Genomic DNA, 13,469 nt, shown 5'->3' on the forward strand with positions numbered 1-13,469 from the left:
GCAACACACAATATAGCTGCCCCCATGTGGTCAAAGATGACTGCCCCCATGTGGACACAAGATGGCCACCACAAGATGGCCAGCAGGGGAAGGCAGTTGTGGGTGATCAGCCCAGCAGGGGAGGGCATTTGGGAGGGACCAGGCCTGCAAGGGAGGGCAGTTGGGGCGTTCAAGCCTGCAGGGGAGGGCAGTGAGGGGTGACCAGGCTGGCAGAGGAGGAAAGTTGGGGGCGACTGGGCCTGCCGGGAAGGGCAGTTGGGGGGGACCCAGGCCTTCAGGGGAGAGCATTTGGGGGTGACCAGGCCTTTAGGGGAGGGCAGTTAGGGGCAAACAGTCTGGCAGGGGAGCAGTTAGGCATCAATAAGGCTGGCAAAGGAGTGGGTAGGGGGTGATCAGGCTGGCAGGCAGAAGCGGTTAAGGGCAATCAGGAAGGAGGGCAAGCGAGCAGTTGGGAGCCAGCAGTCCTGGATTGTGAGAGGGATGTCCGACTGCCCGTTTAGGCCCGATCCTACCGGGATCAGGCCTAAACGGGCAGTCGGACATCCTTCGCGGGGTCCCAGATTGGAGAGGGTGCAGGCTGGGCTAAGGGACACCCCTCACCCCCCAAGCATGAATTTCATGCACCGGGCCTCTAGTCCATATAATAAAAGGCCAGAGGTGTCACTACTGAAACAACCAGAGACCAGACCACCATGGTCCCTCGTGGGCTAGCCTCACCCTCAAGCAAGCAGTTAGGAGCAATAAGGTAGGCATGCAGAGTGGTTAGGAGCGATCAGGTAGGCAGGCCAGCAGTTAGGGGAGATCAGGTAGGCAGATGGCCCCTCACAAGGCTGGCCACACCCCCCAGCAAAGAAAGAGGGAGGCCCAGACCAGCCAAGCCATCGCACCCCAGCCTGTTTCCTGCAGAGGGAGGCCACCAGTGGCAGGGGAGGGCAGGCAGCACTGCACAGATGGAAGGCAGTGGCAGCGGTGGGGGTGGGGCCAGCTGCCTGCAGCCAGGGAAAGGAAATCCACGATAGGCCCTGATCTCAGGCCAGGCCTAGGGACCCTACCCGAGGGGTCCTGGATTGTGAGAGGGTGCAGGCCGGGCTGAGGAACCCCAGAGTGCATGAATTTTCATGCACTGGGCCTCTAATACAATATAATTATATACATGTTTTATGTATATAAAGATACATTATATGTACACACATGCAGTAAATTTACAAAACTGTTGGGATATCATTGTAATGAATGAAATTAAGGTCCATTAATATTTTATTGTTTTTGTGTAAGATTTCAGAACATATAATAGTTTTTATTTGATTTATTCTTATGAAATAAAATATGTAGTCAAGTCTATTTGCTATATACTATGTAGCAAATAGTAATTTTAAAAATGCTTCTCTATCCTGTATTGTTGCTTCCATGAGTATACTTAAGAAAATGGCTTAATGAAGCTGGTCATCAATGTATGGCACTATAATTGAGATTGGGATAAAATGACAGCAATTTTTGAATCAGTACTTTAAAAAAATCAGTAAGTTTTCCTTGTGGAAGTGATCTATATATTCTGTTTCTTAGTACTTTTAACATCTGGGCTTACATAAAAAGGTATAGTAATTATTTCTCAAGATTTTATTCTGATTCTCTAGTATAAAATACATTCATGATTGTCTTCATCACTTCTTTTTTAAAAAGAGATTTTAGCAGAAGAGAGAAAGAATATTTTGAAATTATGGGCTGGCTATTATATTTCCTTCATACACATAGGCATTCTTGACAAGATGTATACTGTTTATGCCTGCTTTTACAGTCTATGCATAAGATTAAGTTTAGGAAGAAGAAGACAAATAGATTGTTCATTGGTCAGAGAATCAAAGGTTTCATTAATGTACAGCAATCAATGTCTTCACTGGCATGCCAGGGTTAAAATTATTTTAAAGGTTTCAACCTGGTTATTCAAGCTGTCTCATTCCCTGTCTAATTTAGTGTGACAGTTTTTAAAAACCTGCTTTGAAGTACAGTTATTCAACATTAATATTTTATTTTTATATGGTTATTCTTTTCAGTATAACTATATTGCTGAATCTTTAATCCAACATGCATGAGACTTGACATCTCCTAAGGTTTCTTACCCATCATATTTCAGTTGAGATACCCAAGGAGTTAATTGTTGGTAAGCACACAAGCTCCTGTGTGGGTGAATTAAATACAAGCATAGAAAGAAGATCATAACAATTCTAGAAAAAGGAATCAGTACATTAGGGCACATGAATTGGTTATTTAAAACCATTAAATTAACACACTGTAAACAAACTTCTGTGGGAGGAAAGTTTCTAATGAAAACACAAATGGTTTTAATAAAATACATGAATTTTTTAACACTTTCAGTGTTTTTATTAATCATCAGTCTTTTAATAATGATAGCTTCCTTGGCACCTCAAGTAGAAATAGTCTGTGTGTTAAGAAATACATACTCTAAAGGAAATGTCTTGAAACCAGTTAGAATTAATTTTCTGAGATTTAATGCTTTTCAGAGTAATAATACTTTTGATTTGCATGATAACTTTCTTAAAATGTCAAATGATTTACAGGCTATTAACTTATCTATTTTGATCATATATGGAATCTGTTGCAGTCTAGAATATAATTTCCCCTTGATAAATATATATATATATATATATATATATATATATATATATATATACACACCTAGTAGCCAGATTATTATGATCTCTGAATGCATAATAGTCTGGCCACTCAGTGTATAACCTATATAATAAAAGGCTAATGTGCAAATTGTCCCCTTGACCAGGAGTTCGACCAGTAGGCAGGCCGGCCAACCACCCATGTCCCCTCCCCCTGTCCAGGCTGGCCGGACCCCACCCATGCAGGAATTCATGCACCAGGCCTCTAATATATATATACATATTATATATATTATGTGTGTGTGTGTGTGTGTGTGTGTGTACCGCTTAATAATTGTGATTTTGTAATAAAAGAAAACACGATAATTTTAAAAGAAACATCAAAAATACTTTATCCAAAGAAATGTCCATCGCTAGCTACACATTTCCCCCATCTTTCAGGTAATTTGTGGATACCATCCCAATAGAACTTTTCTTGTTTTGAGGCAAACCATTCAGAGACCAAAATTTTCCACTTCTTCATATATTTTGAAGTGCTGCTCAGAAAGTGCATGTACCATCGATCGTAACAAGTGGTAATCTGAAGGAGAAAGGTCTGGTGAACAAGGCGGGATGGTTAATACTTCCCAGGCAATAACCAATGGACACAGACAACAGGAGGACGAGGGCATGAGGGTGAAATAGGAGGGTAATGGGGGAATAAGGACACATATGTAACACCGTAAGCAATAAAGAAATTTTTAAAAAAATACTTCCCAGGCAAGATCTTTTAACGTGTCTTTAACTGGTTTTGAAGTGTGTCATGATGCATCATCATGAAGCAAAGTTACTTTGCCTTGTCTTCTGGAACATTCTGGTCATTTCAAGATTAAAGCATAGTCAAATTGATAATTTGTTGTCAATAGTGATCAGTATTAACAGTTTCACCTGGTTTTAGAAGCTCATAATACACCACACCTTCCTGATCCCACCAAACACAGAGCATTGTCCTCTTTCCAAAGCGATTTGGCCTTGCAGTCGATGTTGATTGTTGACCTGGATCAACCCATGATTTTGTGCATTTGTGATTCTCAAAATAAATCCACTTTTCATCACCAGTCACAATTTGATGCAGAAAAGACTTGCTTTCATGCCATTGAAGCAACTTTTTACTGATGACTTTTCAGTTTTCCATTTGTCTTTTGTTCAGTTGATATGGCACCCATTTTCCTTCCTTTAAGATCTTTCCCATTGCTTGTAAATGATCAGAAATTGTTTGCTGAGCAATGTTTAATCTTTCTGCAAGTTGCTTTTGAGTTTGACACACATCTTCATCCAATAATGCTTGTAATTGTTGGTCTTCAAAGTTTTTCAGTAGATCTGGACTTGACCTTGTCTTTCACATCGAACTCATCACTTTTAAAGCATTTAAATCAGCGTTCACAAATATCTTGAGATGGAGCATGTTCACCATAAGCTTCCTGAAGTATTCAGCAGCACTTTTCTTCAAAATAAAGTAATGAATTAAAACTTTCCGCAAATACTCTTTTTTTTGGCACAAAATTTGACATTTTTAAGCATAAAAATATTTATGATGTTAACACCTTTAGAAAATTTGACATATGAAGTTTTGAAGCTTGTTGTTAATACAACAAAATAGCATACATATCAAATCACATATATATCAACATATGTGTAACTCCATCTATTGAAAAAAAGCCTCATTATTAACTGGTACACCTAGTGTATATATATATATATGTGTGTGTGTGTGTGTGTGTGTGTGTGTGTGTGTGTGTGTGTGTGTGTATGTGTAGGCTCTGCTTGATAGTATCAGCTGTGAGAGTTTAGGTGAGAGATGAGGAAGATGACTAGAAAGATAACAAAATGAAAGCAACTTTGCACACAGGGGACATGAAAATCTATGGATCCCTCCATTTCCCAAGCTAGTTAATTATGAGACAAATTCTCCTGGTTGTAACATATCAAAAAGAATTTTTAACCTGAGGAAAAGTTTCCTAAGCTATAGAAAAGAACCACTTACACCATATATATATATATATATATATATATATATATATATATATATATGTATATCTTTTTTTTTTTTACATTTTACTTTAATGCTAGTTGCTCCTTTCTATCATGAATAATCTTTTAGTTTCATTCTCCCTATATTACAGACAAGGAAAAGTCAATATGAAAGATAGCAGTGGGATATCATCACAGATGGATAGCCTAAAGGAGAATTTCATAAAATATATATCATAGACTAGCTTAGGTACTTTCAATAATAGAACTCACACTGGGTGCACAAGGTTTGCAGCAATTCAGGTCCTCATTTAAATTACCATTCTCTATTTTTTCCCAAATTGTTCCTGTTTACTGATTAGGTAAATGTACCTTTTATTATTCATTGATCAATCCCAGAAATTATAAGAAAAAAAGTTTTGTCTTTTAAACTATTTTATATATTTTAGAATTCATTGTTCCACATTGAAGTTTGATTTGTTCTGGGATGATTATCTTTATGATTTGAAATAATTGAGTAATTGCCTCACATATTTAAAAATTACTGACTTTTCAGAGTTTCCAAATGAAATTAATGTCAGAAATATACTTAGGAATTTTTCTAGATTTATAAATTCAAGATGTTCATCCATATATTTGAAGTTCTGCAATAGTTACCAAAATGTGAAAGCTCAGGAATAAATTAGAAAATAAAAATATCACAATGAGACTTACTTAAACTTTAGTAATTGATAGAGAAATTAATCACTTTCAACTAAATACTTAGAAAATTAAGATTCTACATATATTACTAAGAAACATTTAATTCTGGTTCACTTTAATTAATTATATTTTTGCATAGCATCTTTCTTCTTTCCTTTTTCCCTACAACCATTAATCCATTTGACCAAAGAGTCATGGACCCTTCTAATGTGTTTTTTTTATACATTAAGGAAATCATCAATTGTCTAGTAATTTCCAGGAATTTGTGCTAGGTTCTAGGAATAAAAGGGTAAGCAAAAAGAGGTCCTTACTTTTGTGTATCTTTCTCTTGTGAGGGAGGAGCCACAAATAATTACTCTATGGAAAATGAACTGAATGGGATTAGCAGTGCATGAGGACATACCAGTGAGAGAAGTCTATGGAGGAGAACCACCTTGCCCACCCATTGTGTTTCTGCCCTTCTGGCATAATTATGAATAGTGCCCTTATACTCTCAAAAATGTCTTATCCTAATATGCAAATTGTCCCCACGAGTGGGAGTTCGATTGACCAGGAGTTAGATGTTCACTGGCCACCAGGGGGCGGCGTGGAACATGGCGGGCATCATGGGTGTCAGCGACACCATGTTAGCAGTGGGCAACAGTGGAGGCACTGCCAGGCCCAATGGGCCCCAACAAGAGCAGGACCAGAGCAGGATGGTGGAGCAGGTGAGCGGGCAGCGCCAGGCCAAGGTGGGTGCGAGCGGAGGCCCCAGTCGCCCCACTGGTCACCACACAGATCAGCCCTGATCGCCAGCCAGGCCTATGGACCCTACCCATGCATGAATTTTATGCACCGGGCATCTAGTCCTATCTAATAAAAGAGTAATATGCAAATTGACCATACCTCTGCTACACCCACCAGCCACACCCACCAGCCAATCAGGAGCAAGTATGCAAATAAACCCAACCAAGATGGCTGCGGCCACGAAGAGAGAAGGAGGCTTGAGTTGCCCCTGGCCATGGAGGAAGCCAAGTTTCTGCAGCTCTGGCCTGGATCGGCCTCCGCTTAAAGCTACAAAGTTTCAATTATAGAAGATAAATAAATCCCAACAAAAATGGAAGCAGCCACGGAGCAAGCAGCAGGCTTGGCTCCGCTCAAGGCTACAAAGTTTCAATTATAGAAAATAAATAAATCCCAGATACCAGGGCCTCAGCTTGGGTCACCAGGGGGCGTGGCCAGCCTGCAAACCACCACAGTCCCCTCGCCCAGGCTGCCCCACGCCCCAAGCGAACCCCCACCTTGATCCGGACACCCTTCAGGGCAAACCAGCTGGCCCCCACCCGTGCACCAGGCCTCTATCCTACCTAATCCTATCTAATAAAAGAATAATATGCAAATTGACCATCACTCCAACATACAAGATGGCTTCCCCCATGTGGTCAAAGATGACTGCCCACATGTGGACACAAGATGGCCACCACAAAATGGCCAGAAAGGGAGGGCAGTTGGGAGGGACCAGGTCTTCAAGGGAGGGAAGTTGTGGGCGATCAAGCTTGCAGGGGAGGGCAGTTAGGGGTGACCAGGCCAGCAGAGGAGGGAAGTTGGGGGCGACCAGGCCTGCAGGGGAGGGCAGTTAGGGGTGACCAGGCCAGCAGAGGAGGGAAGTTAGGGGTGACCAGGCCTGCAAGGGAGAGCAGTTAGGGGTGACCAGGCCTGCAAGGGAGGGCAGTTAGGGGTGACCAGGCCTGTAGGGGAGGGCAGTTAGGGGCAAACAGGCTGGCAGGGGAACAGTTAAGCATCAACCAGGCTGGCAGCGGAGTGGTTAGGGGGTGATCAGGCTGGCAGGCAGAAGCGGTTAGGGGCAATCAGGAAGGCAGGCAGGCAAGCAGTTGGGAGCCAGCAGTCCTGGATTGTGAGAGGGATGTCCGACTGCCCGTTTAGTCTTAATCCTACCAGGCCTAAATGGGCAGTCGGACATCCCTTGCGGGTCCCAGATTGGAGAGGGTGCAGGCTGGGCTGAATGACACACCTCCCATGCAGGAATGTCTTGCACTAGGCCTCTAGTCCTATCTAATAAAATAGTAATATGCAAATTGACCGCACCTTCGCTACGCCCAAGCCACACCCACCAGCCAGAGCCACACCCACCAGCCAATCAGGGCAAGTCTGCAAATTACCCAGCAAAGATGGCGGTTAATTTGCATATGCTGAGGGAGGGAGGAGTGAAGACTGAAGACAACTTGGAAGATGGAGGAAAAGCGGAAAGCAAGGTGGCTGCCAGAGGGAAAGCCCAGGCGGGGCGGAGTGGGGCGGGGCGGGGCGGAGCGGAGCTGGGCGGGTGGCAGCGGCCCTCGGGTATAGGTACGGCGGCCGAAATGGCGGCGGCAGTGGCTGCAGCGCACGCGGCCGCAGCAGCCTCTTGCAGGATTCTTCTTGCAAATGGGCTACTAGTATTAAATAATAGGCAATATGACCATGGGACAAAACAGATTTTTACAAGGAATAAATATTTGGATTGTTTTGATGACTTTCCAGTGATGAAATAGATAATTAATGGTAGAAATGCATAGCTTCATGGGAAAGGCAGAGCTTAACTTTGGAGTGACACAGATCACAAGTATGTGACAGCTCACGACTAGATCTGTGATCTTAAAAATTAACCTATTTCTCTAAGCCTCAGAGTCATGATCATGTGAATTCTAATATCATCCTTAAGGTGTATTACAGAATTAAGAGAGATGGTGTTCTTGAAAGGCCTGAAACAATGAAGTTAAAATGTGTTCAGTTAGGGTTAATCGCTCTGCCATAAGAGAAAGTTCTCTCACTCATTGACTTTCTAGACTAAGGGAACTCTCACAAGGTCCTTAAACATAGGACAAAATTGGGGGGAAATTTTTGGTATTTTCAGCATGCCCGTGCAAAGACTATTTTGTATTAATCAAAAGAGCACAGATAAGTTCATTTTCAAACATGGAAAGAGAACTAAAGGACTGACATGATTACCCTTTGAAGCATAGTAAGTCTCTACTTCAGCTAGGAGAGGTGCATTGACTAACTGTGTTTATATTGCAATCTCTAGCTTGAAATTCAAGGGAGAAGTTTACTATAGTAAAGAAAATCTTGTCAAACATCTCAGAAATGGAAAAAGGAAGCTAAAATAAATATTATGTATATGGGAAAAGACAAATGCCAGCTTAAACTGTCCAACTTTTTTGGCATTCTTTATAATATGTATCTAAGGCAATAACTTGATGTGACATGATGGATACCTTTAATGAAATGTAAATCTGTATAAGGACTGTGGTTTGAGGAACCATGTGAGTTTACTGCAGGGGGATAATTTAGCACAATGTGGAGCACACCTGCTGAGCAGCCTTACAAATGCAGGTCTTTAGCACAGTCACACTGTAACGCTCAGTGATTTATTTGACATGTTTTCAGTAGTATCCCAATGTGATTTACATACATTCAGAAAATTAACATGTTTTCATAATTTTCTAGAATTATTTTAAGTAGTTGGCTTAATATGAAGTGACTGGAGGTTTATCCTGCAGATCGTTGACCCAGGAACTTTGCCAAGGATTGCTCCTTTTACTTATTTTTTGAAGATTCACATGGCAATAAATATTTCCTCACAGCAAGACATATTAAAAAGTAAAGACATGTAACATTAAATAGGTCAAAGATAAATTTTAGATAACATTGTTGGTAGGAAAATATAATCCCCTTTATTTTTAAAAGTGCATTTTTGCTGAAGATATGATTAAACATATATTTGGATGATTTTTGGAGTTCTTTTTAAAAATTCTTTATTATCAAAAGTATTACATATGTCCCCTTTTCCCCCATTGTCCTCTCCCAGACTGCCCCGCCCCCATGGAGGAGTTCTTAATAGCTTTTAGAAACTTAAAATGCTTAAACTAGGTTTTTTACTAATAACCTCAAGTATTCTGATTAGCAAATTGTCATGAAAAAATTTTTTAACCATGAACAATGAGTAGAATTTGTCATAATTTTTATTATAAAATTAATCTTTTATTTCTGCTTTATTCCTCTTAAGATATTTATTGATTTCATACACTAGATTACATCCCATTTCTCTGTATCTGTTTTTACAAGTACATAAATCAGAAATGTATTCTAATAAAGGTTCCACTCATAGAGTATATGAGAAAGACTACTGTCCTATACTTGTATGTGTTGCATACTGTTTTTCTAAATATTCTGCTTACATTGTCTTCTTACTCAATATCTGCCATGTAAATTGAAACCTACATTTTGAAATTGTATTATAATAAGCTTTTGGAGAGTGGAAAAGGGATGGAATTGTTTATTTTTCACGTCATTTTGATTTCATCATGTGAGGAAATCAATTGGACATTGAAGGAGGAAATTTGTGCTGGAAATAGAAGGAAACATTTACTATCTCTATGCTGTTTCTAACTTAAAAGGTACCTTACAACATCGAGGGATACCTTTTTAATTAACTAGGCAATCTGCCTGACCTTTATGATTTTATCTCTGCAGGATTATGTTTCTCTTCTGGGTTTATTGTATCCCCCCAAATATGTTGAAGTCCTAACCCTCAATATCTGTGAATATATCCTTATTTGGAAATAGGGCCTTTGCAGATGATAGCATTCAAAATAATGAAGAGCTACTCACAATTTATTAGCATAGTTCTTCTGTATATATGTAGAGTGCAACACCCATAAAGAGATTTTCATAGAATCAAGTGACAGTCAAATTCTAAGACTCTCAAAAGCCACACTTATGGTCTAGTTGGCATGGTTCAGTGGTTGAGCATCAACCTATGAACTAGGAGGTCATGGTTTGATTCCCTGTCAGGGCTCATGCCCAGGTTATGGGCTTGATCTTCAGTGTGGGGTGTGCAGGAGGCAGCTGGTCAATGATTCTCCCTCATCATTGATGTTTCTATCTCTCTCTCCATCTCCCTTCTTCTCTGAAATCAATAACACTATATTCATTAAAAGCCACATTTGTGACCAGGCTACCAAGAAGGATTAGGGTATAAAACACAATTTGTCAGCAGGGAAGCATCAAACATTCCTCTTCTGCGGTTGTTTCATGGCCCATACTGTTCACCTGCAAGGAGAGGAAAGGTGCCTTAGGTGAGTCCAGGACCTGACAGGAGGCAAATGTGTCAGGTCCCACAAGAGCCAGTGTATTTTGTCACAATTCCATAGACCTAGTTTTCAGATTCCTCTCAAGAGATATTCCTAGAATCATCACACTCAGGGAATGATGAATCTGTGGTTTCTTATCAAGCATTTCTAGATCTCTTAGTCCAGATGACATTTGCCAACAGAGGTCATCTATTATAATAAAAGCACAATATGGTAATTAGACCAGACAGCAGAACAACCTTCTGGACAAAGCCAGGGCTGCGAGGGTTGAGGCCCTTGCACAGATTTCATGCATCAGGCTTCTAGTTTTTACTATAATTTTTGTTTCTAACGTATTTTAATTTTATTAGGCTGCCAGGTAAACAGAGTTAGAAAATTAATCTAAGGTCAGATTCTCATGAAGAAGAAGGAAAGGATTTGTTAATCTATTACCTACAATATAAAGGAACACAATATTAGTGGAATTAAGCTACTCTTCAGTAGTATTTTGCACTTGGATCATGTTAAATACATTAAACCATTGAGTATTGTGCTGTACTCAGCTCAATAGTTCAGGTGTAGTATTACCGCTTGCAAAAGTGAAAATACACATACACATTTACAAAGACCCTTATCAAAAACCAAAATGACATTCAACTTTGATCTTGATTGTGTGCAAATATGCTTTCCTTAGTTCTATACCATCTAAGAAATTTCATAAATCTTGTTCTTCTGAATTTGTGAAGAGTACCTGGAAAAACACACACACACACACACACACACACACACATCTGCAAAAAAAGATACAATGGTTAATTTAAATGACTCATGAGACACCATAAAGCATGTTAATGTAATGCATTTAATAAAGGCAAAGGACACTCTAAAGAAGGTGAAAAAGAGGAAGAAAGAGAGTTCAGGCAAGAATTAGGGGCCTAAAACCTTCCCGAAGCATATCCCTTAAGTACTTGCTGTGAACACAAGAATGTGTTTTGTTTCTAGATTGAATCACCAAAACTTATGCAATGAGTACTGATTTGGGGAGATCTACTTCAAACTTTGTAGTGGGGACTTTCATGACCCTTTGTTTACAGAGTTAAGTCAGGCTGTCTAACTGGTTACTCTAGGAGTAAGCTATCAACAAACCAACTGGGCCTGGGTGCCAAAAGGGAGTTTCAGATGTGAAACAGCACACACTAAATCATCAGTTAGCCCAATGCCTTTATTTTGGCCAAAAGTCAGTGCTGTATTTCCAGGCATCCCCCAGAGATAAGCACAGAGCTGTGTGAATCCATGTGAATGTACCTATGCTAAATGTGAACTGTATGTTAATTAGTATAGTGTCATTTTATAAAATTTAAAGTATTAAAAAATTCAAACAAATTCAAGTTTATTTTTCAAAATGTTAAGTATGCTTATATAATCAAATAGATTTTGCTATTTGAAAAATCATATTAAGGATTTTAAAAATATAAATATATATATTTTTTCATTTCAGAGAGGAAGGAAGAGGAAGAAAGAGATAGAAACATTAATAATGAGAGAGAATCATTGTCCAGCTGCCTCCTGCACACTCCACACTGGACATCAAGCCTGCAATCTGGGCATGTGTCCTGACAGGGAATCAAACCATGACCTCCTGGTTCATAGGTTGACGCTCAACCACTGAGCCACTTGGGCTGGGCATCATCCTAAGGATTTAATAGCTTAAAACAATGAGCATTTATTTAACTCCATGTTTTTTTCTGTTATTTAGCAATTTTGGTTGAGCTCATCTGAGCTATTCTTTGAGTGTAGAAAGAGTTTACTCATTTGTCTACAGTCAAGTGCTGGGTGGATTGAGCGCTGGTTACTTTGGAAGGCCTCAGCTGGAATGGTTCATATCTGCTTCCCATGCTCTCTCGTTTTTCAGCAAACAATTCAGGACTTGTTTAAATGGTGCCTTGGTATGGTTCCCAGCAATCTGCAGGCTTTTTTTTTTTTTTCAATACAGTTGACATATTGATTTCAGGTGTACAACCCAGTGACTAGACATTATATAACTTGCTTAAGTGATCATCCTGATAAAACTCAGACCCATCTGACACCATACATGGTTATTATATTATTGACTATATTCCCTATGCCATAGTTTACATCTCCATAACTATTCTGTAACAACCAATTTATACTTCTTAATCCCTTCACCTTTTTCACCCATTCCCCCCAATCACCCTTCCATCAGGCACTCTTTAAAATGTTCTCTGTATCTATTTCTGTTCTGCTTCTTTGTTTATTTTGTGTTTTTTTTTTTAGATTCAATTTTTGATAGACATGTATTTATTGTCATTTTATTGTTCATACTAGAGGCCTGGTGCACAGAAATAGTGCGCTGGGGGAGGGGTCCCCCAGCCTGGCCTGCACCCTCTCTCAGTCTGGGACCCCTTGGGGGATGTTCAACTGCTGGCTTAGGCCCGATCCCCCTGTGTTTTGTTTTGTTTTGTTTGTTTGTTTGTTTGTTTGCAGACATCCCTCTCTCAGTCTGGGATCCCTCACTCCTTACTGCCCACCTGCTTGCTGCTCCTTACCACTCTGCTCGCTGCATCTGCCCCCTGGTGGGGAGGGACCACGGGAGGGCTCCAGGGTGTGTCCGGCCTGTCACGCTCAGTCCTGATCTGCCTGACCCCAGCAGAAAGCTAACCTACCAGTCAGAGTATCTGCCCCCTGATGGTCGGTGCACATCACCGCAAATGGTCGACCGGTCGATAGTCTGCCCCCTAGTGGTAGGTGCATGTCATAGTGAGTTGTTGAGCGGCCTCAGCATATCATTAGCATATTACGCTTTGATTGCTTGAACGACTGACTGGATGACCGGACACTTAGCATTTTAGGCTTTTATTATATAGGGTTTGTTATCTTTGTTCTGAAGTCTAGTCTCAGAGCTGGTACAATGCCACTTATGCCACACTTTATTGGCCAACACAAATGTCATAGGTTGTGTTCTACAGAAGCAGATGCTATTATGGTTTGTGGAGTATAA

This window comes from Cnephaeus nilssonii, assembly GCF_951640355.1.
Source record: "Cnephaeus nilssonii genome assembly, chromosome: 3".
Classification (NCBI taxonomy): domain Eukaryota; kingdom Metazoa; phylum Chordata; class Mammalia; order Chiroptera; family Vespertilionidae; genus Cnephaeus; species Cnephaeus nilssonii.